The sequence below is a fragment of the Chiloscyllium plagiosum genome, unplaced genomic scaffold (assembly GCF_037043375.1).
Source record: "Chiloscyllium plagiosum isolate Xiang-an unplaced genomic scaffold, Cpla_swu_hap1 HiC_scaffold_3, whole genome shotgun sequence".
Lineage (NCBI taxonomy): Eukaryota > Metazoa > Chordata > Chondrichthyes > Orectolobiformes > Hemiscylliidae > Chiloscyllium > Chiloscyllium plagiosum.
In genome coordinates, this window is record NW_028270141.1 from 122925631 (window position 1) to 122951511 (window position 25881).

Consider the following 25881-nt stretch of genomic DNA (forward strand, 5'->3'; position numbering starts at 1 on the left):
GCCTGGTGGGCAAGGGCTGGCTGAAAGGCAGCTGGAGGGACGGAGGGAGGGAAGCACGCACGGAGGAGGAAGAGCAAAGAGAAAAGAGAAAAAAAAGCCAAAGGGGATAAAGAGAAAGAGCAAGAAAGAAAATGTGGCTGGCCAGCACGCCTTGAAGTAGGGAGAAAAGGCAGGGGCCAGCGCCTACGGCCATACTAGTCTGAAAACGCCCGATCTCGTCTGATCTCGGAAGCTAAGCAGACTCAGGCCTGGTTAGTACTTGGATGGGAGACCGCCTGGGAATACCAGGTGCAGTAGGCCTTTTCCGCCAGCAGTGGCTGCTCAAGTCACCCCTCTGCACTTGTCTTGTGCCAGGCAATGGAGCGGCAGGTTATTTTTGCTGCTGCTGCTGTGCCTGGCATCAGTCTCCTGCAGGCACGAGACACGGAGGGGAGGAGAGCGGAGCGCTGCCAAAATCAGCAAGAAAGGCGGAAAGAAAGGGATTGGGGCTGCACGCTGTCTGCGGGTGGCAGTCAGGAAAGGCGGACAATAGACAATAGGTGCAGGAGTTGGCCATTCTGCCCTTCCAGCCTGCACCACCATTCAATATGATCATGGCTGATCATCCTTAATCAGTATCCTGTTCCTGCCTTATCTCCATAACCCTTGATTCCACTATCCTTGAGAGCTCTATCCAACTCTTTCTTAAATGAATCCAGAGACTGGGCCTCCACTGCCCTCTGGGGCAGAGCATTCCACACAGCCACCACTCTCTGGGTGAAGAAGTTTCTCCTCATCTCTGTCCTAAATGGTCTACCCCGTATTTTTAAGCTGTGTCCTCTGTTTCGGCACTCACCCCGCAGCGGAAACATGTTGCCTGCCGCCAGAGTGTCCAATCCTTTGATCATCTTATATGTCTCAACCAGATCCCCTCTCAGTCTTCTAAACTCAAGGGTACACAAGCCCAGTCGCTCCAGTCTTTCAGTGTAAGGTAATCCCGCCATTCCAGGAATTGACCTCGTGAACCTACGCTGCATTCCCTCAATAGCCAGAATGTCTCTCCTCAAATTTGGAGACCAGAACTGCACACAGTACTCCAGGTGTGGTCTCACCAGGGCCCTGTACAGCTGCAGAAGGACCTCTTTGCTTCTATACTCAATCCCTCTTGTTATGAAGGCCAGCATGCTATTAGCCTTCTTCACTACCTGCTGTACCTGCATGCTTACCTTCATTGAGTGGTGTACAAGAACCCCCAGATCTCTCTGTACTGCCCCTTTACCTAAATTGATTCCACTTAGGTGGTAATCTGCCTTCCTGTTCTTGCCACCAAAGTGGATAAGGATCCATTTATCCACGTGAAAGTGCATCTGCCATGCATCTGAGCACTCACCTAACTTGTCCAGGTCACCCTGTAATCTCCTAACATCCTCATCACATTTCACCCTGCCACCCAGCTGATGAAATTTGCGAATGTTATTGCTAATACCATCTTGTATATCCTGAAGATAGATTGTAAAAAGCTGCGGTCCCAGTACTGATCGGTGCGGTACCCCACTGGTCAGTGCCTGGCATTCCGAAATGGAGGGGTGGAGGAGTGTGGAAGGATGAGAGAATGCAGGCTGCGGCCCTATGAAGCAGGGGGAGGGCTTGCAGTTGGCCTGTGTGGGGATGTGGGAGACTACAGGAGCCTGGTGGGCAAGGGCTGGCTGAAAGGCAGCTGGAGGGACGGAGGGAGGGAAGCACGCACGGAGGAGGAAGAGCAAAGAGAAAAGAGAAAAAAAAGCCAAAGGGGATAAAGAGAAAGAGCAAGAAAGAAAATGTGGCTGGCCAGCACGCCTTGAAGTAGGGAGAAAAGGCAGGGGCCAGTGCCTACGGCCATACTAGTCTGAAAACACCTGATCTCGGAAGCTAAGCAGACTCAGGCCTGGTTAGTACTTGGATGGGAGACCGCCTGGGAATACCAGGTGCAGTAGGCTTTTTCCGCCAGCAGTGGCTGCTCAAGTCACCCCTCTGCACTTGTCTTGTGCCAGGCAATGGAGCGGCAGGTTATTTTTGCTGCTGCTGCTGTGCCTGGCATCAGTCTCCTGCAGGCACGAGACACGGAGGGGAGGAGAGCGGAGCGCTGCCAAAATCAGCAAGAAAGGCGGAAAGAAAGGGATTGGGGCTGCACGCTGTCTGCGGGTGGCAGTCAGGAAAGGCGGACAATAGACAATAGGTGCAGGAGTTGGCCATTCTGCCCTTCCAGCCTGCACCACCATTCAATATGATCATGGCTGATCATCCTTAATCAGTATCCTGTTCCTGCCTTATCTCCATAACCCTTGATTCCACTATCCTTGAGAGCTCTATCCAACTCTTTCTTAAATGAATCCAGAGACTGGGCCTCCACTGCCCTCTGGGGCAGAGCATTCCACACAGCCACCACTCTCTGGGTGAAGAAGTTTCTCCTCATCTCTGTCCTAAATGGTCTACCCCGTATTTTTAAGCTGTGTCCTCTGTTTCGGCACTCACCCCGCAGCGGAAACATGTTGCCTGCCGCCAGAGTGTCCAATCCTTTGATCATCTTATATGTCTCAACCAGATCCCCTCTCAGTCTTCTAAACTCAAGGGTACACAAGCCCAGTCGCTCCAGTCTTTCAGGGTAAGGTAATCCCGCCATTCCAGGAATTGACCTCGTGAACCTACGCTGCATTCCCTCAATAGCCAGAATGTCTCTCCTCAAATTTGGAGACCAGAACTGCACACAGTACTCCAGGTGTGGTCTCACCAGGGCCCTGTACAGCTGCAGAAGGACCTCTTTGCTTCTATACTCAATCCCTCTTGTTATGAAGGCCAGCATGCTATTAGCCTTCTTCACTACCTGCTGTACCTGCATGCTTACCTTCATTGAGTGGTGTACAAGAACCCCCAGATCTCTCTGTACTGCCCCTTTACCTAAATTGATTCCACTTAGGTGGTAATCTGCCTTCCTGTTCTTGCCACCAAAGTGGATAAGGATCCATTTATCCACGTGAAAGTGCATCTGCCATGCATCTGAGCACTCACCTAACTTGTCCAGGTCACCCTGTAATCTCCTAACATCCTCATCACATTTCACCCTGCCACCCAGCTGATGAAATTTGCGAATGTTATTGCTAATACCATCTTGTATATCCTGAAGATAGATCGTAAAAAGCTGCGGTCCCAGTACTGATCGGTGCGGTACCCCACTGGTCAGTGCCTGGCATTCCGAAATGGAGGGGTGGAGGAGTGTGGAAGGATGAGAGAATGCAGGCTGCGGCCCTATGAAGCAGGGGGAGGGCTTGCAGTTGGCCTGTGTGGGGATGTGGGAGACTACAGGAGCCTGGTGGGCAAGGGCTGGCTGAAAGGCAGCTGGAGGGACGGAGGGAGGGAAGCACGCACGGAGGAGGAAGAGCAAAGAGAAAAGAGAAAAAAAAGCCAAAGGGGATAAAGAGAAAGAGCAAGAAAGAAAATGTGGCTGGCCAGCACGCCTTGAAGTAGGGAGAAAAGGCAGGGGCCAGCGCCTACGGCCATACTAGTCTGAAAACGCCCGATCTCGTCTGATCTCGGAAGCTAAGCAGACTCAGGCCTGGTTAGTACTTGGATGGGAGACCGCCTGGGAATACCAGGTGCAGTAGGCTTTTTCCGCCAGCAGTGGCTGCTCAAGTCACCCCTCTGCACTTGTCTTGTGCCAGGCAATGGAGCGGCAGGTTATTTTTGCTGCTGCTGCTGTGCCTGGCATCAGTCTCCTGCAGGCACGAGACACGGAGGGGAGGAGAGCGGAGCGCTGCCAAAATCAGCAAGAAAGGCGGAAAGAAAGGGATTGGGGCTGCACGCTGTCTGCGGGTGGCAGTCAGGAAAGGCGGACAATAGACAATAGGTGCAGGAGTTGGCCATTCTGCCCTTCCAGCCTGCACCACCATTCAATATGATCATGGCTGATCATCCTTAATCAGTATCCTGTTCCTGCCTTATCTCCATAACCCTTGATTCCACTATCCTTGAGAGCTCTATCCAACTCTTTCTTAAATGAATCCAGAGACTGGGCCTCCACTGCCCTCTGGGGCAGAGCATTCCACACAGCCACCACTCTCTGGGTGAAGAAGTTTCTCCTCATCTCTGTCCTAAATGGTCTACCCCGTATTTTTAAGCTGTGTCCTCTGTTTCGGCACTCACCCCGCAGCGGAAACATGTTGCCTGCCGCCAGAGTGTCCAATCCTTTGATCATCTTATATGTCTCAACCAGATCCCCTCTCAGTCTTCTAAACTCAAGGGTACACAAGCCCAGTCGCTCCAGTCTTTCAGTGTAAGGTAATCCCGCCATTCCAGGAATTGACCTCGTGAACCTACGCTGCATTCCCTCAATAGCCAGAATGTCTCTCCTCAAATTTGGAGACCAGAACTGCACACAGTACTCCAGGTGTGGTCTCACCAGGGCCCTGTACAGCTGCAGAAGGACCTCTTTGCTTCTATACTCAATCCCTCTTGTTATGAAGGCCAGCATGCTATTAGCCTTCTTCACTACCTGCTGTACCTGCATGCTTACCTTCATTGAGTGGTGTACAAGAACCCCCAGATCTCTCTGTACTGCCCCTTTACCTAAATTGATTCCACTTAGGTGGTAATCTGCCTTCCTGTTCTTGCCACCAAAGTGGATAAGGATCCATTTATCCACGTGAAAGTGCATCTGCCATGCATCTGAGCACTCACCTAACTTGTCCAGGTCACCCTGTAATCTCCTAAGATCCTCATCACATTTCACCCTGCCACCCAGCTGATGAAATTTGCGAATGTTATTGCTAATACCATCTTGTATATCCTGAAGATAGATTGTAAAAAGCTGCGGTCCCAGTACTGATCCGTGCGGTACCCCACTGGTCAGTGCCCGGCATTCCGAAATGGAGGGGTGGAGGAGTGTGGAAGGATGAGAGAATGCAGGCTGCGGCCCTATGAAGCAGGGGGAGGGCTTGCAGTTGGCCTGTGTGGGGATGTGGGAGACGACAGGAGCCTGGTGGGCAAGGGCTGGCTGAAAGGCAGCTGGAGGGACGGAGGGAGGGAAGCACGCACGGAGGAGGAAGAGCAAAGAGAAAAGAGAAAAAAAAGCCAAAGGGGATAAAGAGAAAGAGCAAGAAAGAAAATGTGGCTGGCCAGCACGCCTTGAAGTAGGGAGAAAAGGCAGGGGCCAGCGCCTACGGCCATACTAGTCTGAAAACGCCCGATCTCGTCTGATCTCGGAAGCTAAGCAGACTCAGGCCTGGTTAGTACTTGGATGGGAGACCGCCTGGGAATACCAGGTGCAGTAGGCTTTTTCCGCCAGCAGTGGCTGCTCAAGTCACCCCTCTGCACTTGTCTTGTGCCAGGCAATGGAGCGGCAGGTTATTTTTGCTGCTGCTGCTGTGCCTGGCATCAGTCTCCTGCAGGCACGAGACACGGAGGGGAGGAGAGCGGAGCGCTGCCAAAATCAGCAAGAAAGGCGGAAAGAAAGGGATTGGGGCTGCACGCTGTCTGCGGGTGGCAGTCAGGAAAGGCGGACAATAGACAATAGGTGCAGGAGTTGGCCATTCTGCCCTTCCAGCCTGCACCACCATTCAATATGATCATGGCTGATCATCCTTAATCAGTATCCTGTTCCTGCCTTATCTCCATAACCCTTGATTCCACTATCCTTGAGAGCTCTATCCAACTCTTTCTTAAATGAATCCAGAGACTGGGCCTCCACTGCCCTCTGGGGCAGAGCATTCCACACAGCCACCACTCTCTGGGTGAAGAAGTTTCTCCTCATCTCTGTCCTAAATGGTCTACCCCGTATTTTTAAGCTGTGTCCTCTGTTTCGGCACTCACCCCGCAGCGGAAACATGTTGCCTGCCGCCAGAGTGTCCAATCCTTTGATCATCTTATATGTCTCAACCAGATCCCCTCTCAGTCTTCTAAACTCAAGGGTACACAAGCCCAGTCGCTCCAGTCTTTCAGTGTAAGGTAATCCCGCCATTCCAGGAATTGACCTCGTGAACCTACGCTGCATTCCCTCAATAGCCAGAATGTCTCTCCTCAAATTTGGAGACCAGAACTGCACACAGTACTCCAGGTGTGGTCTCACCAGGGCCCTGTACAGCTGCAGAAGGACCTCTTTGCTTCTATACTCAATCCCTCTTGTTATGAAGGCCAGCATGCTATTAGCCTTCTTCACTACCTGCTGTACCTGCATGCTTACCTTCATTGAGTGGTGTACAAGAACCCCCAGATCTCTCTGTACTGCCCCTTTACCTAAATTGATTCCACTTAGGTGGTAATCTGCCTTCCTGTTCTTGCCACCAAAGTGGATAAGGATCCATTTATCCACGTGAAAGTGCATCTGCCATGCATCTGAGCACTCACCTAACTTGTCCAGGTCACCCTGTAATCTCCTAAGATCCTCATCACATTTCACCCTGCCACCCAGCTGATGAAATTTGCGAATGTTATTGCTAATACCATCTTGTATATCCTGAAGATAGATTGTAAAAAGCTGCGGTCCCAGTACTGATCCGTGCGGTACCCCACTGGTCAGTGCCCGGCATTCCGAAATGGAGGGGTGGAGGAGTGTGGAAGGATGAGAGAATGCAGGCTGCGGCCCTATGAAGCAGGGGGAGGGCTTGCAGTTGGCCTGTGTGGGGATGTGGGAGACTACAGGAGCCTGGTGGGCAAGGGCTGGCTGAAAGGCAGCTGGAGGGACGGAGGGAGGGAAGCACGCACGGAGGAGGAAGAGCAAAGAGAAAAGAGAAAAAAAAGCCAAAGGGGATAAAGAGAAAGAGCAAGAAAGAAAATGTGGCTGGCCAGCACGCCTTGAAGTAGGGAGAAAAGGCAGGGGCCAGCGCCTACGGCCATACTAGTCTGAAAACGCCCGATCTCGTCTGATCTCGGAAGCTAAGTAGACTCAGGCCTGGTTAGTACTTGGATGGGAGACCGCCTGGGAATACCCGGTGCAGTAGGCTTTTTCCGCCAGCAGTGGCTGCTCAAGTCACCCCTCTGCACTTGTCTTGTGCCAGGCAATGGAGCGGCAGGTTATTTTTGCTGCTGCTGCTGCTGTGCCTGGCATCAGTCTCCTGCAGGCACGAGACACGGAGGGGAGGAGAGCGGAGCGCTGCCAAAATCAGCAAGAAAGGCGGAAAGAAAGGGATTGGGGCTGCACGCTGTCTGCGGGTGGCAGTCAGGAAAGGCGGACAATAGACAATAGGTGCAGGAGTTGGCCATTCTGCCCTTCCAGCCTGCACCACCATTCAATATGATCATGGCTGATCATCCTTAATCAGTATCCTGTTCCTGCCTTATCTCCATAACCCTTGATTCCACTATCCTTGAGAGCTCTATCCAACTCTTTCTTAAATGAATCCAGAGACTGGGCCTCCACTGCCCTCTGGGGCAGAGCATTCCACACAGCCACCACTCTCTGGGTGAAGAAGTTTCTCCTCATCTCTGTCCTAAATGGTCTACCCCGTATTTTTAAGCTGTGTCCTCTGTTTCGGCACTCACCCCGCAGCGGAAACATGTTGCCTGCCGCCAGAGTGTCCAATCCTTTGATCATCTTATATGTCTCAACCAGATCCCCTCTCAGTCTTCTAAACTCAAGGGTACACAAGCCCAGTCGCTCCAGTCTTTCAGTGTAAGGTAATCCCGCCATTCCAGGAATTGACCTCGTGAACCTACGCTGCATTCCCTCAATAGCCAGAATGTCTCTCCTCAAATTTGGAGACCAGAACTGCACACAGTACTCCAGGTGTGGTCTCACCAGGGCCCTGTACAGCTGCAGAAGGACCTCTTTGCTTCTATACTCAATCCCTCTTGTTATGAAGGCCAGCATGCTATTAGCCTTCTTCACTACCTGCTGTACCTGCATGCTTACCTTCATTGAGTGGTGTACAAGAACCCCCAGATCTCTCTGTACTGCCCCTTTACCTAAATTGATTCCACTTAGGTGGTAATCTGCCTTCCTGTTCTTGCCACCAAAGTGGATAAGGATCCATTTATCCACGTGAAAGTGCATCTGCCATGCATCTGAGCACTCACCTAACTTGTCCAGGTCACCCTGTAATCTCCTAAGATCCTCATCACATTTCACCCTGCCACCCAGCTGATGAAATTTGCGAATGTTATTGCTAATACCATCTTGTATATCCTGAAGATAGATTGTAAAAAGCTGCGGTCCCAGTACTGATCCGTGCGGTACCCCACTGGTCAGTGCCCGGCATTCCGAAATGGAGGGGTGGAGGAGTGTGGAAGGATGAGAGAATGCAGGCTGCGGCCCTATGAAGCAGGGGGAGGGCTTGCAGTTGGCCTGTGTGGGGATGTGGGAGACTACAGGAGCCTGGTGGGCAAGGGCTGGCTGAAAGGCAGCTGGAGGGACGGAGGGAGGGAAGCACGCACGGAGGAGGAAGAGCAAAGAGAAAAGAGAAAAAAAAGCCAAAGGGGATAAAGAGAAAGAGCAAGAAAGAAAATGTGGCTGGCCAGCACGCCTTGAAGTAGGGAGAAAAGGCAGGGGCCAGCGCCTACGGCCATACTAGTCTGAAAACGCCCGATCTCGTCTGATCTCGGTAGCTAAGCAGACTCAGGCCTGGTTAGTACTTGGATGGGAGACCGCCTGGGAATACCAGGTGCAGTAGGCTTTTTCCGCCAGCAGTGGCTGCTCAAGTCACCCCTCTGCACTTGTCTTGTGCCAGGCAATGGAGCGGCAGGTTATTTTTGCTGCTGCTGCTGCTGTGCCTGGCATCAGTCTCCTGCAGGCACGAGACACGGAGGGGAGGAGAGCGGAGCGCTGCCAAAATCAGCAAGAAAGGCGGAAAGAAAGGGATTGGGGCTGCACGCTGTCTGCGGGTGGCAGTCAGGAAAGGCGGACAATAGACAATAGGTGCAGGAGTTGGCCATTCTGCCCTTCCAGCCTGCACCACCATTCAATATGATCATGGCTGATCATCCTTAATCAGTATCCTGTTCCTGCCTTATCTCCATAACCCTTGATTCCACTATCCTTGAGAGCTCTATCCAACTCTTTCTTAAATGAATCCAGAGACTGGGCCTCCACTGCCCTCTGGGGCAGAGCATTCCACACAGCCACCACTCTCTGGGTGAAGAAGTTTCTCCTCATCTCTGTCCTAAATGGTCTACCCCGTATTTTTAAGCTGTGTCCTCTGTTTCGGCACTCACCCCGCAGCGGAAACATGTTGCCTGCCGCCAGAGTGTCCAATCCTTTGATCATCTTATATGTCTCAACCAGATCCCCTCTCAGTCTTCTAAACTCAAGGGTACACAAGCCCAGTCGCTCCAGTCTTTCAGTGTAAGGTAATCCCGCCATTCCAGGAATTGACCTCGTGAACCTACGCTGCATTCCCTCAATAGCCAGAATGTCTCTCCTCAAATTTGGAGACCAGAACTGCACACAGTACTCCAGGTGTGGTCTCACCAGGGCCCTGTACAGCTGCAGAAGGACCTCTTTGCTTCTATACTCAATCCCTCTTGTTATGAAGGCCAGCATGCTATTAGCCTTCTTCACTACCTGCTGTACCTGCATGCTTACCTTCATTGAGTGGTGTACAAGAACCCCCAGATCTCTCTGTACTGCCCCTTTACCTAAATTGATTCCACTTAGGTGGTAATCTGCCTTCCTGTTCTTGCCACCAAAGTGGATAAGGATCCATTTATCCACGTGAAAGTGCATCTGCCATGCATCTGAGCACTCACCTAACTTGTCCAGGTCACCCTGTAATCTCCTAAGATCCTCATCACATTTCACCCTGCCACCCAGCTGATGAAATTTGCGAATGTTATTGCTAATACCATCTTGTATATCCTGAAGATAGATTGTAAAAAGCTGCGGTCCCAGTACTGATCCGTGCGGTACCCCACTGGTCAGTGCCCGGCATTCCGAAATGGAGGGGTGGAGGAGTGTGGAAGGATGAGAGAATGCAGGCTGCGGCCCTATGAAGCAGGGGGAGGGCTTGCAGTTGGCCTGTGTGGGGATGTGGGAGACTACAGGAGCCTGGTGGGCAAGGGCTGGCTGAAAGGCAGCTGGAGGGACGGAGGGAGGGAAGCACGCACGGAGGAGGAAGAGCAAAGAGAAAAGAGAAAAAAAAGCCAAAGGGGATAAAGAGAAAGAGCAAGAAAGAAAATGTGGCTGGCCAGCACGCCTTGAAGTAGGGAGAAAAGGCAGGGGCCAGCGCCTACGGCCATACTAGTCTGAAAACGCCCGATCTCGTCTGATCTCGGAAGCTAAGCAGACTCAGGCCTGGTTAGTACTTGGATGGGAGACCGCCTGGGAATACCAGGTGCAGTAGGCTTTTTCCGCCAGCAGTGGCTGCTCAAGTCACCCCTCTGCACTTGTCTTGTGCCAGGCAATGGAGCGGCAGGTTATTTTTGCTGCTGCTGCTGTGCCTGGCATCAGTCTCCTGCAGGCACGAGACACGGAGGGGAGGAGAGCGGAGCGCTGCCAAAATCAGCAAGAAAGGCGGAAAGAAAGGGATTGGGGCTGCACGCTGTCTGCGGGTGGCAGTCAGGAAAGGCGGACAATAGACAATAGGTGCAGGAGTTGGCCATTCTGCCCTTCCAGCCTGCACCACCATTCAATATGATCATGGCTGATCATCCTTAATCAGTATCCTGTTCCTGCCTTATCTCCATAACCCTTGATTCCACTATCCTTGAGAGCTCTATCCAACTCTTTCTTAAATGAATCCAGAGACTGGGCCTCCACTGCCCTCTGGGGCAGAGCATTCCACACAGCCACCACTCTCTGGGTGAAGAAGTTTCTCCTCATCTCTGTCCTAAATGGTCTACCCCGTATTTTTAAGCTGTGTCCTCTGTTTCGGCACTCACCCCGCAGCGGAAACATGTTGCCTGCCGCCAGAGTGTCCAATCCTTTGATCATCTTATATGTCTCAACCAGATCCCCTCTCAGTCTTCTAAACTCAAGGGTACACAAGCCCAGTCGCTCCAGTCTTTCAGTGTAAGGTAATCCCGCCATTCCAGGAATTGACCTCGTGAACCTACGCTGCATTCCCTCAATAGCCAGAATGTCTCTCCTCAAATTTGGAGACCAGAACTGCACACAGTACTCCAGGTGTGGTCTCACCAGGGCCCTGTACAGCTGCAGAAGGACCTCTTTGCTTCTATACTCAATCCCTCTTGTTATGAAGGCCAGCATGCTATTAGCCTTCTTCACTACCTGCTGTACCTGCATGCTTACCTTCATTGAGTGGTGTACAAGAACCCCCAGATCTCTCTGTACTGCCCCTTTACCTAAATTGATTCCACTTAGGTGGTAATCTGCCTTCCTGTTCTTGCCACCAAAGTGGATAAGGATCCATTTATCCACGTGAAAGTGCATCTGCCATGCATCTGAGCACTCACCTAACTTGTCCAGGTCACCCTGTAATCTCCTAACATCCTCATCACATTTCACCCTGCCACCCAGCTGATGAAATTTGCGAATGTTATTGCTAATACCATCTTGTATATCCTGAAGATAGATTGTAAAAAGCTGCGGTCCCAGTACTGATCCGTGCGGTACCCCACTGGTCAGTGCCCGGCATTCCGAAATGGAGGGGTGGAGGAGTGTGGAAGGATGAGAGAATGCAGGCTGCGGCCCTATGAAGCAGGGGGAGGGCATGCAGTTGGCCTGTGTGGGGATGTGGGAGACTACAGGAGCCTGGTGGGCAAGGGCTGGCTGAAAGGCAGCTGGAGGGACGGAGGGAGGGAAGCACGCACGGAGGAGGAAGAGCAAAGAGAAAAGAGAAAAAAAAGCCAAAGGGGATAAAGAGAAAGAGCAAGAAAGAAAATGTGGCTGGCCAGCACGCCTTGAAGTAGGGAGAAAAGGCAGGGGCCAGCGCCTACGGCCATGCTAGTCTGAAAACGCCCGATCTCGTCTGATCTCGGAAGCTAAGTAGACTCAGGCCTGGTTAGTACTTGGATGGGAGACCGCCTGGGAATACCAGGTGCAGTAGGCTTTTTCCGCCAGCAGTGGCTGCTCAAGTCACCCCTCTGCACTTGTCTTGTGCCAGGCAATGGAGCGGCAGGTTATTTTTGCTGCTGCTGCTGCTGTGCCTGGCATCAGTCTCCTGCAGGCACGAGACACGGAGGGGAGGAGAGCGGAGCGCTGCCAAAATCAGCAAGAAAGGCGGAAAGAAAGGGATTGGGGCTGCACGCTGTCTGCGGGTGGCAGTCAGGAAAGGCGGACAATAGACAATAGGTGCAGGAGTTGGCCATTCTGCCCTTCCAGCCTGCACCACCATTCAATATGATCATGGCTGATCATCCTTAATCAGTATCCTGTTCCTGCCTTATCTCCATAACCCTTGATTCCACTATCCTTGAGAGCTCTATCCAACTCTTTCTTAAATGAATCCAGAGACTGGGCCTCCACTGCCCTCTGGGGCAGAGCATTCCACACAGCCACCACTCTCTGGGTGAAGAAGTTTCTCCTCATCTCTGTCCTAAATGGTCTACCCCGTATTTTTAAGCTGTGTCCTCTGTTTCGGCACTCACCCCGCAGCGGAAACATGTTGCCTGCCGCCAGAGTGTCCAATCCTTTGATCATCTTATATGTCTCAACCAGATCCCCTCTCAGTCTTCTAAACTCAAGGGTACACAAGCCCAGTCGCTCCAGTCTTTCAGTGTAAGGTAATCCCGCCATTCCAGGAATTGACCTCGGGAACCTACGCTGCATTCCCTCAATAGCCAGAATGTCTCTCCTCAAATTTGGAGACCAGAACTGCACACAGTACTCCAGGTGTGGTCTCACCAGGGCCCTGTACAGCTGCAGAAGGACCTCTTTGCTTCTATACTCAATCCCTCTTGTTATGAAGGCCAGCATGCTATTAGCCTTCTTCACTACCTGCTGTACCTGCATGCTTACCTTCATTGAGTGGTGTACAAGAACCCCCAGATCTCTCTGTACTGCCCCTTTACCTAAATTGATTCCACTTAGGTGGTAATCTGCCTTCCTGTTCTTGCCACCAAAGTGGATAAGGATCCATTTATCCACGTGAAAGTGCATCTGCCATGCATCTGAGCACTCACCTAACTTGTCCAGGTCACCCTGTAATCTCCTGACATCCTCATCACATTTCACCCTGCCACCCAGCTGATGAAATTTGCGAATGTTATTGCTAATACCATCTTGTATATCCTGAAGATAGATTGTAAAAAGCTGCGGTCCCAGTACTGATCCGTGCGGTACCCCACTGGTCAGTGCCCGGCATTCCGAAATGGAGGGGTGGAGGAGTGTGGAAGGATGAGAGAATGCAGGCTGCGGCCCTATGAAGCAGGGGGAGGGCTTGCAGTTGGCCTGTGTGGGGATGTGGGAGACTACAGGAGCCTGGTGGGCAAGGGCTGGCTGAAATGCAGCTGGAGGGACGGAGGGAGGGAAGCACGCACGGAGGAGGAAGAGCAAAGAGAAAAGAGAAAAAAAAGCCAAAGGGGATAAAGAGAAAGAGCAAGAAAGAAAATGTGGCTGGCCAGCACGCCTTGAAGTAGGGAGAAAAGGCAGGGGCCAGCGCCTACGGCCATACTAGTCTGAAAACGCCCGATCTCGTCTGATCTCGGAAGCTAAGCAGACTCAGGCCTGGTTAGTACTTGGATGGGAGACCGCCTGGGAATACCAGGTGCAGTAGGCTTTTTCCGCCAGCAGTGGCTGCTCAAGTCACCCCTCTGCACTTGTCTTGTGCCAGGCAATGGAGCGGCAGGTTATTTTTGCTGCTGCTGCTGTGCCTGGCATCAGTCTCCTGCAGGCACGAGACACGGAGGGGAGGAGAGCGGAGCGCTGCCAAAATCAGCAAGAAAGGCGGAAAGAAAGGGATTGGGGCTGCACGCTGTCTGCGGGTGGCAGTCAGGAAAGGCGGACAATAGACAATAGGTGCAGGAGTTGGCCATTCTGCCCTTCCAGCCTGCACCACCATTCAATATGATCATGGCTGATCATCCTTAATCAGTATCCTGTTCCTGCCTTATCTCCATAACCCTTGATTCCACTATCCTTGAGAGCTCTATCCAACTCTTTCTTAAATGAATCCAGAGACTGGGCCTCCACTGCCCTCTGGGGCAGAGCATTCCACACAGCCACCACTCTCTGGGTGAAGAAGTTTCTCCTCATCTCTGTCCTAAATGGTCTACCCCGTATTTTTAAGCTGTGTCCTCTGTTTCGGCACTCACCCCGCAGCGGAAACATGTTGCCTGCCGCCAGAGTGTCCAATCCTTTGATCATCTTATATGTCTCAACCAGATCCCCTCTCAGTCTTCTAAACTCAAGGGTACACAAGCCCAGTCGCTCCAGTCTTTCAGTGTAAGGTAATCCCGCCATTCCAGGAATTGACCGCGTGAACCTACGCTGCATTCCCTCAATAGCCAGAATGTCTCTCCTCAAATTTGGAGACCAGAACTGCACACAGTACTCCAGGTGTGGTCTCACCAGGGCCCTGTACAGCTGCAGAAGGACCTCTTTGCTTCTATACTCAATCCCTCTTGTTATGAAGGCCAGCATGCTATTAGCCTTCTTCACTACCTGCTGTACCTGCATGCTTACCTTCATTGAGTGGTGTACAAGAACCCCCAGATCTCTCTGTACTGCCCCTTTACCTAAATTGATTCCACTTAGGTGGTAATCTGCCTTCCTGTTCTTGCCACCAAAGTGGATAAGGATCCATTTATCCACGTGAAAGTGCATCTGCCATGCATCTGAGCACTCACCTAACTTGTCCAGGTCACCCTGTAATCTCCTAAGATCCTCATCACATTTCACCCTGCCACCCAGCTGATGAAATTTGCGAATGTTATTGCTAATACCATCTTGTATATCCTGAAGATAGATTGTAAAAAGCTGCGGTCCCAGTACTGATCGGTGCGGTACCCCACTGGTCAGTGCCTGGCATTCCGAAATGGAGGGGTGGAGGAGTGTGGAAGGATGAGAGAATGCAGGCTGCGGCCCTATGAAGCAGGGGGAGGGCTTGCAGTTGGCCTGTGTGGGGATGTGGGAGACTACAGGAGCCTGGTGGGCAAGGGCTGGCTGAAAGGCAGCTGGAGGGACGGAGGGAGGGAAGCACGCACGGAGGAGGAAGAGCAAAGAGAAAAGAGAAAAAAAAGCCAAAGGGGATAAAGAGAAAGAGCAAGAAAGAAAATGTGGCTGGCCAGCACGCCTTGAAGTAGGGAGAAAAGGCAGGGGCCAGCGCCTACGGCCATACTAGTCTGAAAACGCCCGATCTCGTCTGATCTCGGAAGCTAAGCAGACTCAGGCCTGGTTAGTACTTGGATGGGAGACCGCCTGGGAATACCAGGTGCAGTAGGCTTTTTCCGCCAGCAGTGGCTGCTCAAGTCACCCCTCTGCACTTGTCTTGTGCCAGGCAATGGAGCGGCAGGTTATTTTTGCTGCTGCTGCTGTGCCTGGCATCAGTCTCCTGCAGGCACGAGACACGGAGGGGAGGAGAGCGGAGCGCTGCCAAAATCAGCAAGAAAGGCGGAAAGAAAGGGATTGGGGCTGCACGCTGTCTGCGGGTGGCAGTCAGGAAAGGCGGACAATAGACAATAGGTGCAGGAGTTGGCCATTCTGCCCTTCCAGCCTGCACCACCATTCAATATGATCATGGCTGATCATCCTTAATCAGTATCCTGTTCCTGCCTTATCTCCATAACCCTTGATTCCACTATCCTTGAGAGCTCTATCCAACTCTTTCTTAAATGAATCCAGAGACTGGGCCTCCACTGCCCTCTGGGGCAGAGCATTCCACACAGCCACCACTCTCTGGGTGAAGAAGTTTCTCCTCATCTCTGTCCTAAATGGTCTACCCCGTATTTTTAAGCTGTGTCCTCTGTTTCGGCACTCACCCCGCAGCGGAAACATGTTGCCTGCCGCCAGAGTGTCCAATCCTTTGATCATCTTATATGTCTCAACCAGATCCCCTCTCAGTCTTCTAAACTCAAGGGTACACAAGCCCAGTCGCTCCAGTCTTTCAGTGTAAGGTAATCCCGCCATTCCAGGAATTGACCTCGTGAACCTACGCTGCATTCCCTCAATAGCCAGAATGTCTCTCCTCAAATTTGGAGACCAGAACTGCACACAGTACTCCAGGTGTGGTCTCACCAGGGCCCTGTACAGCTGCAGAAGGACCTCTTTGCTTCTATACTCAATCCCTCTTGTTATGAAGGCCAGCATGCTATTAGCCTTCTTCACTACCTGCTGTACCTGCATGCTTACCTTCATTGAGTGGTGTACAAGAACCCCCAGATCTCTCTGTACTGCCCCTTTACCTAAATTGATTCCACTTAGGTGGTAATCTGCCTTCCTGTTCTTGCCACCAAAGTGGATAAGGATCCATTTATCCACGTGAAAGTGCATCTGCCATGCATCTGAGCACTCACCTAACTTGTCCAGGTCACCCTGTAATCTCCTAAGATCCTCATCACATTTCACCCTGCCACCCAGCTGATGAAATTTGCGAATGTTATTGCTAATACCATCTTGTATATCCTGAAGATAGATTGTAAAAAGCTGCGGTCCCAGTACTGATCCGTGCAGTACCCCACTGGTCAGTGCCCGGCATTCCGAAATGGAGGGGTGGAGGAGTGTGGAAGGATGAGAGAATGCAGGCTGCGGCCCTATGAAGCAGGGGGAGGGCTTGCAGTTGGCCTGTGTGGGGATGTGGGAGACTACAGGAGCCTGGTGGGCAAGGGCTGGCTGAAAGGCAGCTGGAGGGACGGAGGGAGGGAAGCACGCACGGAGGAGGAAGAGCAAAGAGAAAAGAGAAAAAAAAGCCAAAGGGGATAAAGAGAAAGAGCAAGAAAGAAAATGTGGCTGGCCAGCACGCCTTGAAGTAGGGAGAAAAGGCAGGGGCCAGCGCCTACGGCCATACTAGTCTGAAAACGCCCGATCTCGTCTGATCTCGGAAGCTAAGCAGACTCAGGCCTGGTTAGTACTTGGATGGGAGACCGCCTGGGAATACCAGGTGCAGTAGGCTTTTTCCGCCAGCAGTGGCTGCTCAAGTCACCCCTCTGCACTTGTCTTGTGCCAGGCAATGGAGCGGCAGGTTATTTTTGCTGCTGCTGCTGCTGTGCCTGGCATCAGTCTCCTGCAGGCACGAGACACGGAGGGGAGGAGAGCGGAGCGCTGCCAAAATCAGCAAGAAAGGCGGAAAGAAAGGGATTGGGGCTGCACGCTGTCTGCGGGTGGCAGTCAGGAAAGGCGGACAATAGACAATAGGTGCAGGAGTTGGCCATTCTGCCCTTCCAGCCTGCACCACCATTCAATATGATCATGGCTGATCATCCTTAATCAGTATCCTGTTCCTGCCTTATCTCCATAACCCTTGATTCCACTATCCTTGAGAGCTCTATCCAACTCTTTCTTAAATGAATCCAGAGACTGGGCCTCCACTGCCCTCTGGGGCAGAGCATTCCACACAGCCACCACTCTCTGGGTGAAGAAGTTTCTCCTCATCTCTGTCCTAAATGGTCTACCCCGTATTTTTAAGCTGTGTCCTCTGTTTCGGCACTCACCCCGCAGCGGAAACATGTTGCCTGCCGCCAGAGTGTCCAATCCTTTGATCATCTTATATGTCTCAACCAGATCCCCTCTCAGTCTTCTAAACTCAAGGGTACACAAGCCCAGTCGCTCCAGTCTTTCAGTGTAAGGTAATCCCGCCATTCCAGGAATTGACCTCGTGAACCTACGCTGCATTCCCTCAATAGCCAGAATGTCTCTCCTCAAATTTGGAGACCAGAACTGCACACAGTACTCCAGGTGTGGTCTCACCAGGGCCCTGTACAGCTGCAGAAGGACCTCTTTGCTTCTATACTCAATCCCTCTTGTTATGAAGGCCAGCATGCTATTAGCCTTCTTCACTACCTGCTGTACCTGCATGCTTACCTTCATTGAGTGGTGTACAAGAACCCCCAGATCTCTCTGTACTGCCCCTTTACCTAAATTGATTCCACTTAGGTGGTAATCTGCCTTCCTGTTCTTGCCACCAAAGTGGATAAGGATCCATTTATCCACGTGAAAGTGCATCTGCCATGCATCTGAGCACTCACCTAACTTGTCCAGGTCACCCTGTAATCTCCTAAGATCCTCATCACATTTCACCCTGCCACCCAGCTGATGAAATTTGCGAATGTTATTGCTAATACCATCTTGTATATCCTGAAGATAGATTGTAAAAAGCTGCGGTCCCAGTACTGATCCGTGCAGTACCCCACTGGTCAGTGCCCGGCATTCCGAAATGGAGGGGTGGAGGAGTGTGGAAGGATGAGAGAATGCAGGCTGCGGCCCTATGAAGCAGGGGGAGGGCTTGCAGTTGGCCTGTGTGGGGATGTGGGAGACTACAGGAGCCTGGTGGGCAAGGGCTGGCTGAAAGGCAGCTGGAGGGACGGAGGGAGGGAAGCACGCACGGAGGAGGAAGAGCAAAGAGAAAAGAGAAAAAAAAGCCAAAGGGGATAAAGAGAAAGAGCAAGAAAGAAAATGTGGCTGGCCAGCACGCCTTGAAGTAGGGAGAAAAGGCAGGGGCCAGCGCCTACGGCCATACTAGTCTGAAAACGCCCGATCTCGTCTGATCTCGGAAGCTAAGCAGACTCAGGCCTGGTTAGTACTTGGATGGGAGACCGCCTGGGAATACCAGGTGCAGTAGGCTTTTTCCGCCAGCAGTGGCTGCTCAAGTCACCCCTCTGCACTTGTCTTGTGCCAGGCAATGGAGCGGCAGGTTATTTTTGCTGCTGCTGCTGTGCCTGGCATCAGTCTCCTGCAGGCACGAGACACGGAGGGGAGGAGAGCGGAGCGCTGCCAAAATCAGCAAGAAAGGCGGAAAGAAAGGGATTGGGGCTGCACGCTGTCTGCGGGTGGCAGTCAGGAAAGGCGGACAATAGACAATAGGTGCAGGAGTTGGCCATTCTGCCCTTCCAGCCTGCACCACCATTCAATATGATCATGGCTGATCATCCTTAATCAGTATCCTGTTCCTGCCTTATCTCCATAACCCTTGATTCCACTATCCTTGAGAGCTCTATCCAACTCTTTCTTAAATGAATCCAGAGACTGGGCCTCCACTGCCCTCTGGGGCAGAGCATTCCACACAGCCACCACTCTCTGGGTGAAGAAGTTTCTCCTCATCTCTGTCCTAAATGGTCTACCCCGTATTTTTAAGCTGTGTCCTCTGTTTCGGCACTCACCCCGCAGCGGAAACATGTTGCCTGCCGCCAGAGTGTCCAATCCTTTGATCATCTTATATGTCTCAACCAGATCCCCTCTCAGTCTTCTAAACTCAAGGGTACACAAGCCCAGTCGCTCCAGTCTTTCAGTGTAAGGTAATCCCGCCATTCCAGGAATTGACCTCGTGAACCTACGCTGCATTCCCTCAATAGCCAGAATGTCTCTCCTCAAATTTGGAGACCAGAACTGCACACAGTACTCCAGGTGTGGTCTCACCAGGGCCCTGTACAGCTGCAGAAGGACCTCTTTGCTTCTATACTCAATCCCTCTTGTTATGAAGGCCAGCATGCTATTAGCCTTCTTCACTACCTGCTGTACCTGCATGCTTACCTTCATTGAGTGGTGTACAAGAACCCCCAGATCTCTCTGTACTGCCCCTTTACCTAAATTGATTCCACTTAGGTGGTAATCTGCCTTCCTGTTCTTGCCACCAAAGTGGATAAGGATCCATTTATCCACGTGAAAGTGCATCTGCCATGCATCTGAGCACTCACCTAACTTGTCCAGGTCACCCTGTAATCTCCTAAGATCCTCATCACATTTCACCCTGCCACCCAGCTGATGAAATTTGCGAATGTTATTGCTAATACCATCTTGTATATCCTGAAGATAGATTGTAAAAAGCTGCGGTCCCAGTACTGATCCGTGCAGTACCCCACTGGTCAGTGCCCGGCATTCCGAAATGGAGGGGTGGAGGAGTGTGGAAGGATGAGAGAATGCAGGCTGCGGCCCTATGAAGCAGGGGGAGGGCTTGCAGTTGGCCTGTGTGGGGATGTGGGAGACTACAGGAGCCTGGTGGGCAAGGGCTGGCTGAAAGGCAGCTGGAGGGACGGAGGGAGGGAAGCACGCACGGAGGAGGAAGAGCAAAGAGAAAAGAGAAAAAAAAGCCAAAGGGGATAAAGAGAAAGAGCAAGAAAGAAAATGTGGCTGGACAGCACGCCTTGAAGTATGGAGAAAAGGCAGGGGCCAGCACCTACGGCCATACTAGTCTGAAAACGCCCGATCTCGTCTGATCTCGGAAGCTAAGCAGACTCAGGCCTGGTTAGTACTTGGATGGGAGACCGCCTGGGAATACCAGGTGCAGTAGGCTTTTTCCGCCAGCAGTGGCTGCTCAAGTCACCCCTCTGCACTTGTCTTGTGCCAGGCAATGGAGCGGCAGGTTATTTTTGCTGCTGCTGCTGTGCCTGGCATCAGTCTCCTGCAGGCACGAGACACGGAGGGGAGGAGAGCGGAGCGCTGCCAAAATCAGCAAGAAAGGCGGAAAGAAAGGGATTGGGGCTGCACGCTGTCTGCGGGTGGCAGTCAGGAAAGGCGGACAATAGACAATAGGTGCAGGAGTTGGCCATTCTGCCCTTCCAGCCTGCACCACCATTCAATATGATCATGGCTGATCATCCTTAATCAGTATCCTGTTCCTGCCTTATCTCCATAACCCTTGATTCCACTATCCTTGAGAGCTCTATCCAACTCTTTCTTAAATGAATCCAGAGACTGGGCCTCCACTGCCCTCTGGGGCAGAGCATTCCACACAGCCACCACTCTCTGGGTGAAGAAGTTTCTCCTCATCTCTGTCCTAAATGGTCTACCCCGTATTTTTAAGCTGTGTCCTCTGTTTCGGCACTCACCCCGCAGCGGAAACATGTTGCCTGCCGCCAGAGTGTCCAATCCTTTGATCATCTTATATGTCTCAACCAGATCCCCTCTCAGTCTTCTAAACTCAAGGGTACACGAGCCCAGTCGCTCCAGTCTTTCAGTGTAAGGTAATCCCGCCATTCCAGGAATTGACCTCGTGAACCTACGCTGCATTCCCTCAATAGCCAGAATGTCTCTCCTCAAATTTGGAGACCAGAACTGCACACAGTACTCCAGGTGTGGTCTCACCAGGGCCCTGTACAGCTGCAGAAGGACCTCTTTGCTTCTATACTCAATCCCTCTTGTTATGAAGGCCAGCATGCTATTAGCCTTCTTCACTACTTGCTGTACCTGCATGCTTACCTTCATTGAGTGGTGTACAAGAACCCCCAGATCTCTCTGTACTGCCCCTTTACCTAAATTGATTCCACTTAGGTGGTAATCTGCCTTCCTGTTCTTGCCACCAAAGTGGATAAGGATCCATTTCTCCACGTGAAAGTGCATCTGCCATGCATCTGAGCACTCACCTAACTTGTCCAGGTCACCCTGTAATCTCCTAACATCCTCATCACATTTCACCCTGCCACCCAGCTGATGAAATTTGCGAATGTTATTGCTAATACCATCTTGTATATCCTGAAGATAGATTGTAAAAAGCTGCGGTCCCAGTACTGATCGGTGCGGTACCCCACTGGTCAGTGCCTGGCATTCCGAAATGGAGGGGTGGAGGAGTGTGGAAGGATGAGAGAATGCAGGCTGCGGCCCTATGAAGCAGGGGGAGGGCTTGCAGTTGGCCTGTGTGGGGATGTGGGAGACTACAGGAGCCTGGTGGGCAAGGGCTGGCTGAAAGGCAGCTGGAGGGACGGAGGGAGGGAAGCACCCACGGAGGAGGAAGAGCAAAGAGAAAAGAGAAAAAAAAGCCAAAGGGGATAAAGAGAAAGAGCAAGAAAGAAAATGTGGCTGGCCAGCACGCCTTGAAGTAGGGAGAAAAGGCAGGGGCCAGCGCCTACGGCCATACTAGTCTGAAAACGCCCGATCTCGTCTGATCTCGGAAGCTAAGCAGACTCAGGCCTGGTTAGTACTTGGATGGGAGACCGCCTGGGAATACCAGGTGCAGTAGGCTTTTTCCGCCAGCAGTGGCTGCTCAAGTCACCCCTCTGCACTTGTCTTGTGCCAGGCAATGGAGCGGCAGGTTATTTTTGCTGCTGCTGCTGTGCCTGGCATCAGTCTCCTGCAGGCACGAGACACGGAGGGGAGGAGAGCGGAGCGCTGCCAAAATCAGCAAGAAAGGCGGAAAGAAAGGGATTGGGGCTGCACGCTGTCTGCGGGTGGCAGTCAGGAAAGGCGGACAATAGACAATAGGTGCAGGAGTTGGCCATTCTGCCCTTCCAGCCTGCACCACCATTCAATATGATCATGGCTGATCATCCTTAATCAGTATCCTGTTCCTGCCTTATCTCCATAACCCTTGATTCCACTATCCTTGAGAGCTCTATCCAACTCTTTCTTAAATGAATCCAGAGACTGGGCCTCCACTGCCCTCTGGGGCAGAGCATTCCACACAGCCACCACTCTCTGGGTGAAGAAGTTTCTCCTCATCTCTGTCCTAAATGGTCTACCCCGTATTTTTAAGCTGTGTCCTCTGTTTCGGCACTCACCCCGCAGCGGAAACATGTTGCCTGCCGCCAGAGTGTCCAATCCTTTGATCATCTTATATGTCTCAACCAGATCCCCTCTCAGTCTTCTAAACTCAAGGGTACACAAGCCCAGTCGCTCCAGTCTTTCAGTGTAAGGTAATCCCGCCATTCCAGGAATTGACCTCGTGAACCTACGCTGCATTCCCTCAATAGCCAGAATGTCTCTCCTCAAATTTGGAGACCAGAACTGCACACAGTACTCCAGGTGTGGTCTCACCAGGGCCCTGTACAGCTGCAGAAGGACCTCTTTGCTTCTATACTCAATCCCTCTTGTTATGAAGGCCAGCATGCTATTAGCCTTCTTCACTACCTGCTGTACCTGCATGCTTACCTTCATTGAGTGGTGTACAAGAACCCCCAGATCTCTCTGTACTGCCCCTTTACCTAAATTGATTCCACTTAGGTGGTAATCTGCCTTCCTGTTCTTGCCACCAAAGTGGATAAGGATCCATTTATCCACGTGAAAGTGCATCTGCCATGCATCTGAGCACTCACCTAACTTGTCCAGGTCACCCTGTAATCTCCTAAGATCCTCATCACATTTCACCCTGCCACCCAGCTGATGAAATTTGCGAATGTTATTGCTAATACCATCTTGTATATCCTGAAGATAGATTGTAAAAAGCTGCGGTCCCAGTACTGATCCGTGCAGTACCCCACTGGTCAGTGCCCGGCATTCCGAAATGGAGGGGTGGAGGAGTGTGGAAGGATGAGAGAATGCAGGCTGCGGCCCTATGAAGCAGGGGGAGGGCTTGCAGTTGGCCTGTGTGGGGATGTGGGAGACTACAGGAGCCTGGTGGGCAAGGGCTGGCTGAAAGGCAGCTGGAGGGACGGAGGGAGGGAAGCACGCACGGAGGAGGAAGAGCAAAGAGAAAAGAGAAAAAAAAGCCAAAGGGGATAAAGAGAAAGAGCAAGAAAGAAAATGTGGCTGGCCAGCACGCCTTGAAGTAGGGAGAAAAGGCAGGGGCCAGCGCCTACGGCCATACTAGTCTGAAAACGCCCGATCTCGTCTGATCTCGGAAGCTAAGCAGACTCAGGCCTGGTTAGTACTTGGATGGGAGACCGCCTGGGAATACCAGGTGCAGTAGGCTTTTTCCGCCAGCAGTGGCTGCTCAAGTCACCCCTCTGCACTTGTCTTGTGCCAGGCAATGGAGCGGCAGGTTATTTTTGCTGCTGCTGCTGCTGTGCCTGGCATCAGTCTCCTGCAGGCACGAGACACGGAGGGGAGGAGAGCGGAGCGCTGCCAAAATCAGCAAGAAAGGCGGAAAGAAAGGGATTGGGGCTGCACGCTGTCTGCGGGTGGCAGTCAGGAAAGGCGGACAATAGACAATAGGTGCAGGAGTTGGCCATTCTGCCCTTCCAGCCTGCACCACCATTCAATATGATCATGGCTGATCATCCTTAATCAGTATCCTGTTCCTGCCTTATCTCCATAACCCTTGATTCCACTATCCTTGAGAGCTCTATCCAACTCTTTCTTAAATGAATCCAGAGACTGGGCCTCCACTGCCCTCTGGGGCAGAGCATTCCACACAGCCACCACTCTCTGGGTGAAGAAGTTTCTCCTCATCTCTGTCCTAAATGGTCTACCCCGTATTTTTAAGCTGTGTCCTCTGTTTCGGCACTCACCCCGCAGCGGAAACATGTTGCCTGCCGCCAGAGTGTCCAATCCTTTGATCATCTTATATGTCTCAACCAGATCCCCTCTCAGTCTTCTAAACTCAAGGGTACACAAGCCCAGTCGCTCCAGTCTTTCAGTGTAAGGTAATCCCGCCATTCCAGGAATTGACCTCGTGAACCTACGCTGCATTCCCTCAATAGCCAGAATGTCTCTCCTCAAATTTGGAGACCAGAACTGCACACAGTACTCCAGGTGTGGTCTCACCAGGGCCCTGTACAGCTGCAGAAGGACCTCTTTGCTTCTATACTCAATCCCTCTTGTTATGAAGGCCAGCATGCTATTAGCCTTCTTCACTACCTGCTGTACCTGCATGCTTACCTTCATTGAGTGGTGTACAAGAACCCCCAGATCTCTCTGTACTGCCCCTTTACCTAAATTGATTCCACTTAGGTGGTAATCTGCCTTCCTGTTCTTGCCACCAAAGTGGATAAGGATCCATTTATCCACGTGAAAGTGCATCTGCCATGCATCTGAGCACTCACCTAACTTGTCCAGGTCACCCTGTAATCTCCTAAGATCCTCATCACATTTCACCCTGCCACCCAGCTGATGAAATTTGCGAATGTTATTGCTAATACCATCTTGTATATCCTGAAGATAGATTGTAAAAAGCTGCGGTCCCAGTACTGATCCGTGCAGTACCCCACTGGTCAGTGCCCGGCATTCCGAAATGGAGGGGTGGAGGAGTGTGGAAGGATGAGAGAATGCAGGCTGCGGCCCTATGAAGCAGGGGGAGGGCTTGCAGTTGGCCTGTGTGGGGATGTGGGAGACTACAGGAGCCTGGTGGGCAAGGGCTGGCTGAAAGGCAGCTGGAGGGACGGAGGGAGGGAAGCACGCACGGAGGAGGAAGAGCAAAGAGAAAAGAGAAAAAAAAGCCAAAGGGGATAAAGAGAAAGAGCAAGAAAGAAAATGTGGCTGGCCAGCACGCCTTGAAGTAGGGAGAAAAGGCAGGGGCCAGCGCCTACGGCCATACTAGTCTGAAAACGCCCGATCTCGTCTGATCTCGGAAGCTAAGCAGACTCAGGCCTGGTTAGTACTTGGATGGGAGACCGCCTGGGAATACCAGGTGCAGTAGGCTTTTTCCGCCAGCAGTGGCTGCTCAAGTCACCCCTCTGCACTTGTCTTGTGCCAGGCAATGGAGCGGCAGGTTATTTTTGCTGCTGCTGCTGCTGTGCCTGGCATCAGTCTCCTGCAGGCACGAGACACGGAGGGGAGGAGAGCGGAGCGCTGCCAAAATCAGCAAGAAAGGCGGAAAGAAAGGGATTGGGGCTGCACGCTGTCTGCGGGTGGCAGTCAGGAAAGGCGGACAATAGACAATAGGTGCAGGAGTTGGCCATTCTGCCCTTCCAGCCTGCACCACCATTCAATATGATCATGGCTGATCATCCTTAATCAGTATCCTGTTCCTGCCTTATCTCCATAACCCTTGATTCCACTATCCTTGAGAGCTCTATCCAACTCTTTCTTAAATGAATCCAGAGACTGGGCCTCCACTGCCCTCTGGGGCAGAGCATTCCACACAGCCACCACTCTCTGGGTGAAGAAGTTTCTCCTCATCTCTGTCCTAAATGGTCTACCCCGTATTTTTAAGCTGTGTCCTCTGTTTCGGCACTCACCCCGCAGCGGAAACATGTTGCCTGCCGCCAGAGTGTCCAATCCTTTGATCATCTTATATGTCT

At 51.9% G+C, this 25881-nt stretch overlaps 15 non-coding genes and 1 pseudogene across 15 annotated transcripts; all 16 read left to right on the plus strand.

Annotated features, from left to right (window-relative positions):
* The first annotated feature begins 181 nt into the window (after positions 1-181).
* Positions 182-300, plus strand: LOC148150740 (5S ribosomal RNA). Its single transcript, XR_015756553.1, has one exon. It is a non-coding gene; the product is annotated as a 5S ribosomal RNA (ribosomal RNA).
* Positions 301-1846: 1546 nt separating this feature from the next.
* LOC148150741 (5S ribosomal RNA) lies at positions 1847-1955 on the plus strand (annotated as a pseudogene).
* Positions 1956-3501: 1546 nt separating this feature from the next.
* On the plus strand, positions 3502-3620 carry LOC148150742 (5S ribosomal RNA). The gene has a single exon (XR_015755634.1). It is a non-coding gene; the product is annotated as a 5S ribosomal RNA (ribosomal RNA).
* A 1546-nt stretch (positions 3621-5166) lies between these two features.
* Positions 5167-5285, plus strand: LOC148150743 (5S ribosomal RNA). The gene has a single exon (XR_015755659.1). It is a non-coding gene; the product is annotated as a 5S ribosomal RNA (ribosomal RNA).
* A 1546-nt stretch (positions 5286-6831) lies between these two features.
* On the plus strand, positions 6832-6950 carry LOC148150744 (5S ribosomal RNA). The gene has a single exon (XR_015755657.1). It is a non-coding gene; the product is annotated as a 5S ribosomal RNA (ribosomal RNA).
* Positions 6951-8499: 1549 nt separating this feature from the next.
* On the plus strand, positions 8500-8618 carry LOC148150745 (5S ribosomal RNA). Its single transcript, XR_015756692.1, has one exon. It is a non-coding gene; the product is annotated as a 5S ribosomal RNA (ribosomal RNA).
* Positions 8619-10167: 1549 nt separating this feature from the next.
* Positions 10168-10286, plus strand: LOC148150746 (5S ribosomal RNA). Its single transcript, XR_015755683.1, has one exon. It is a non-coding gene; the product is annotated as a 5S ribosomal RNA (ribosomal RNA).
* Positions 10287-11832: 1546 nt separating this feature from the next.
* Positions 11833-11951, plus strand: LOC148150747 (5S ribosomal RNA). Its single transcript, XR_015755833.1, has one exon. It is a non-coding gene; the product is annotated as a 5S ribosomal RNA (ribosomal RNA).
* A 1549-nt stretch (positions 11952-13500) lies between these two features.
* On the plus strand, positions 13501-13619 carry LOC148150748 (5S ribosomal RNA). Its single transcript, XR_015755700.1, has one exon. It is a non-coding gene; the product is annotated as a 5S ribosomal RNA (ribosomal RNA).
* Positions 13620-15165: 1546 nt separating this feature from the next.
* On the plus strand, positions 15166-15284 carry LOC148150749 (5S ribosomal RNA). The gene has a single exon (XR_015755719.1). It is a non-coding gene; the product is annotated as a 5S ribosomal RNA (ribosomal RNA).
* Positions 15285-16830: 1546 nt separating this feature from the next.
* LOC148150750 (5S ribosomal RNA) lies at positions 16831-16949 on the plus strand. The gene has a single exon (XR_015755739.1). It is a non-coding gene; the product is annotated as a 5S ribosomal RNA (ribosomal RNA).
* A 1549-nt stretch (positions 16950-18498) lies between these two features.
* LOC148150751 (5S ribosomal RNA) lies at positions 18499-18617 on the plus strand. Its single transcript, XR_015755765.1, has one exon. It is a non-coding gene; the product is annotated as a 5S ribosomal RNA (ribosomal RNA).
* A 1546-nt stretch (positions 18618-20163) lies between these two features.
* On the plus strand, positions 20164-20282 carry LOC148150752 (5S ribosomal RNA). Its single transcript, XR_015755361.1, has one exon. It is a non-coding gene; the product is annotated as a 5S ribosomal RNA (ribosomal RNA).
* Positions 20283-21828: 1546 nt separating this feature from the next.
* Positions 21829-21947, plus strand: LOC148150753 (5S ribosomal RNA). The gene has a single exon (XR_015755784.1). It is a non-coding gene; the product is annotated as a 5S ribosomal RNA (ribosomal RNA).
* Positions 21948-23493: 1546 nt separating this feature from the next.
* LOC148150754 (5S ribosomal RNA) lies at positions 23494-23612 on the plus strand. The gene has a single exon (XR_015755813.1). It is a non-coding gene; the product is annotated as a 5S ribosomal RNA (ribosomal RNA).
* A 1549-nt stretch (positions 23613-25161) lies between these two features.
* On the plus strand, positions 25162-25280 carry LOC148150755 (5S ribosomal RNA). The gene has a single exon (XR_015755832.1). It is a non-coding gene; the product is annotated as a 5S ribosomal RNA (ribosomal RNA).
* The last annotated feature ends 601 nt before the right edge of the window (positions 25281-25881 follow it).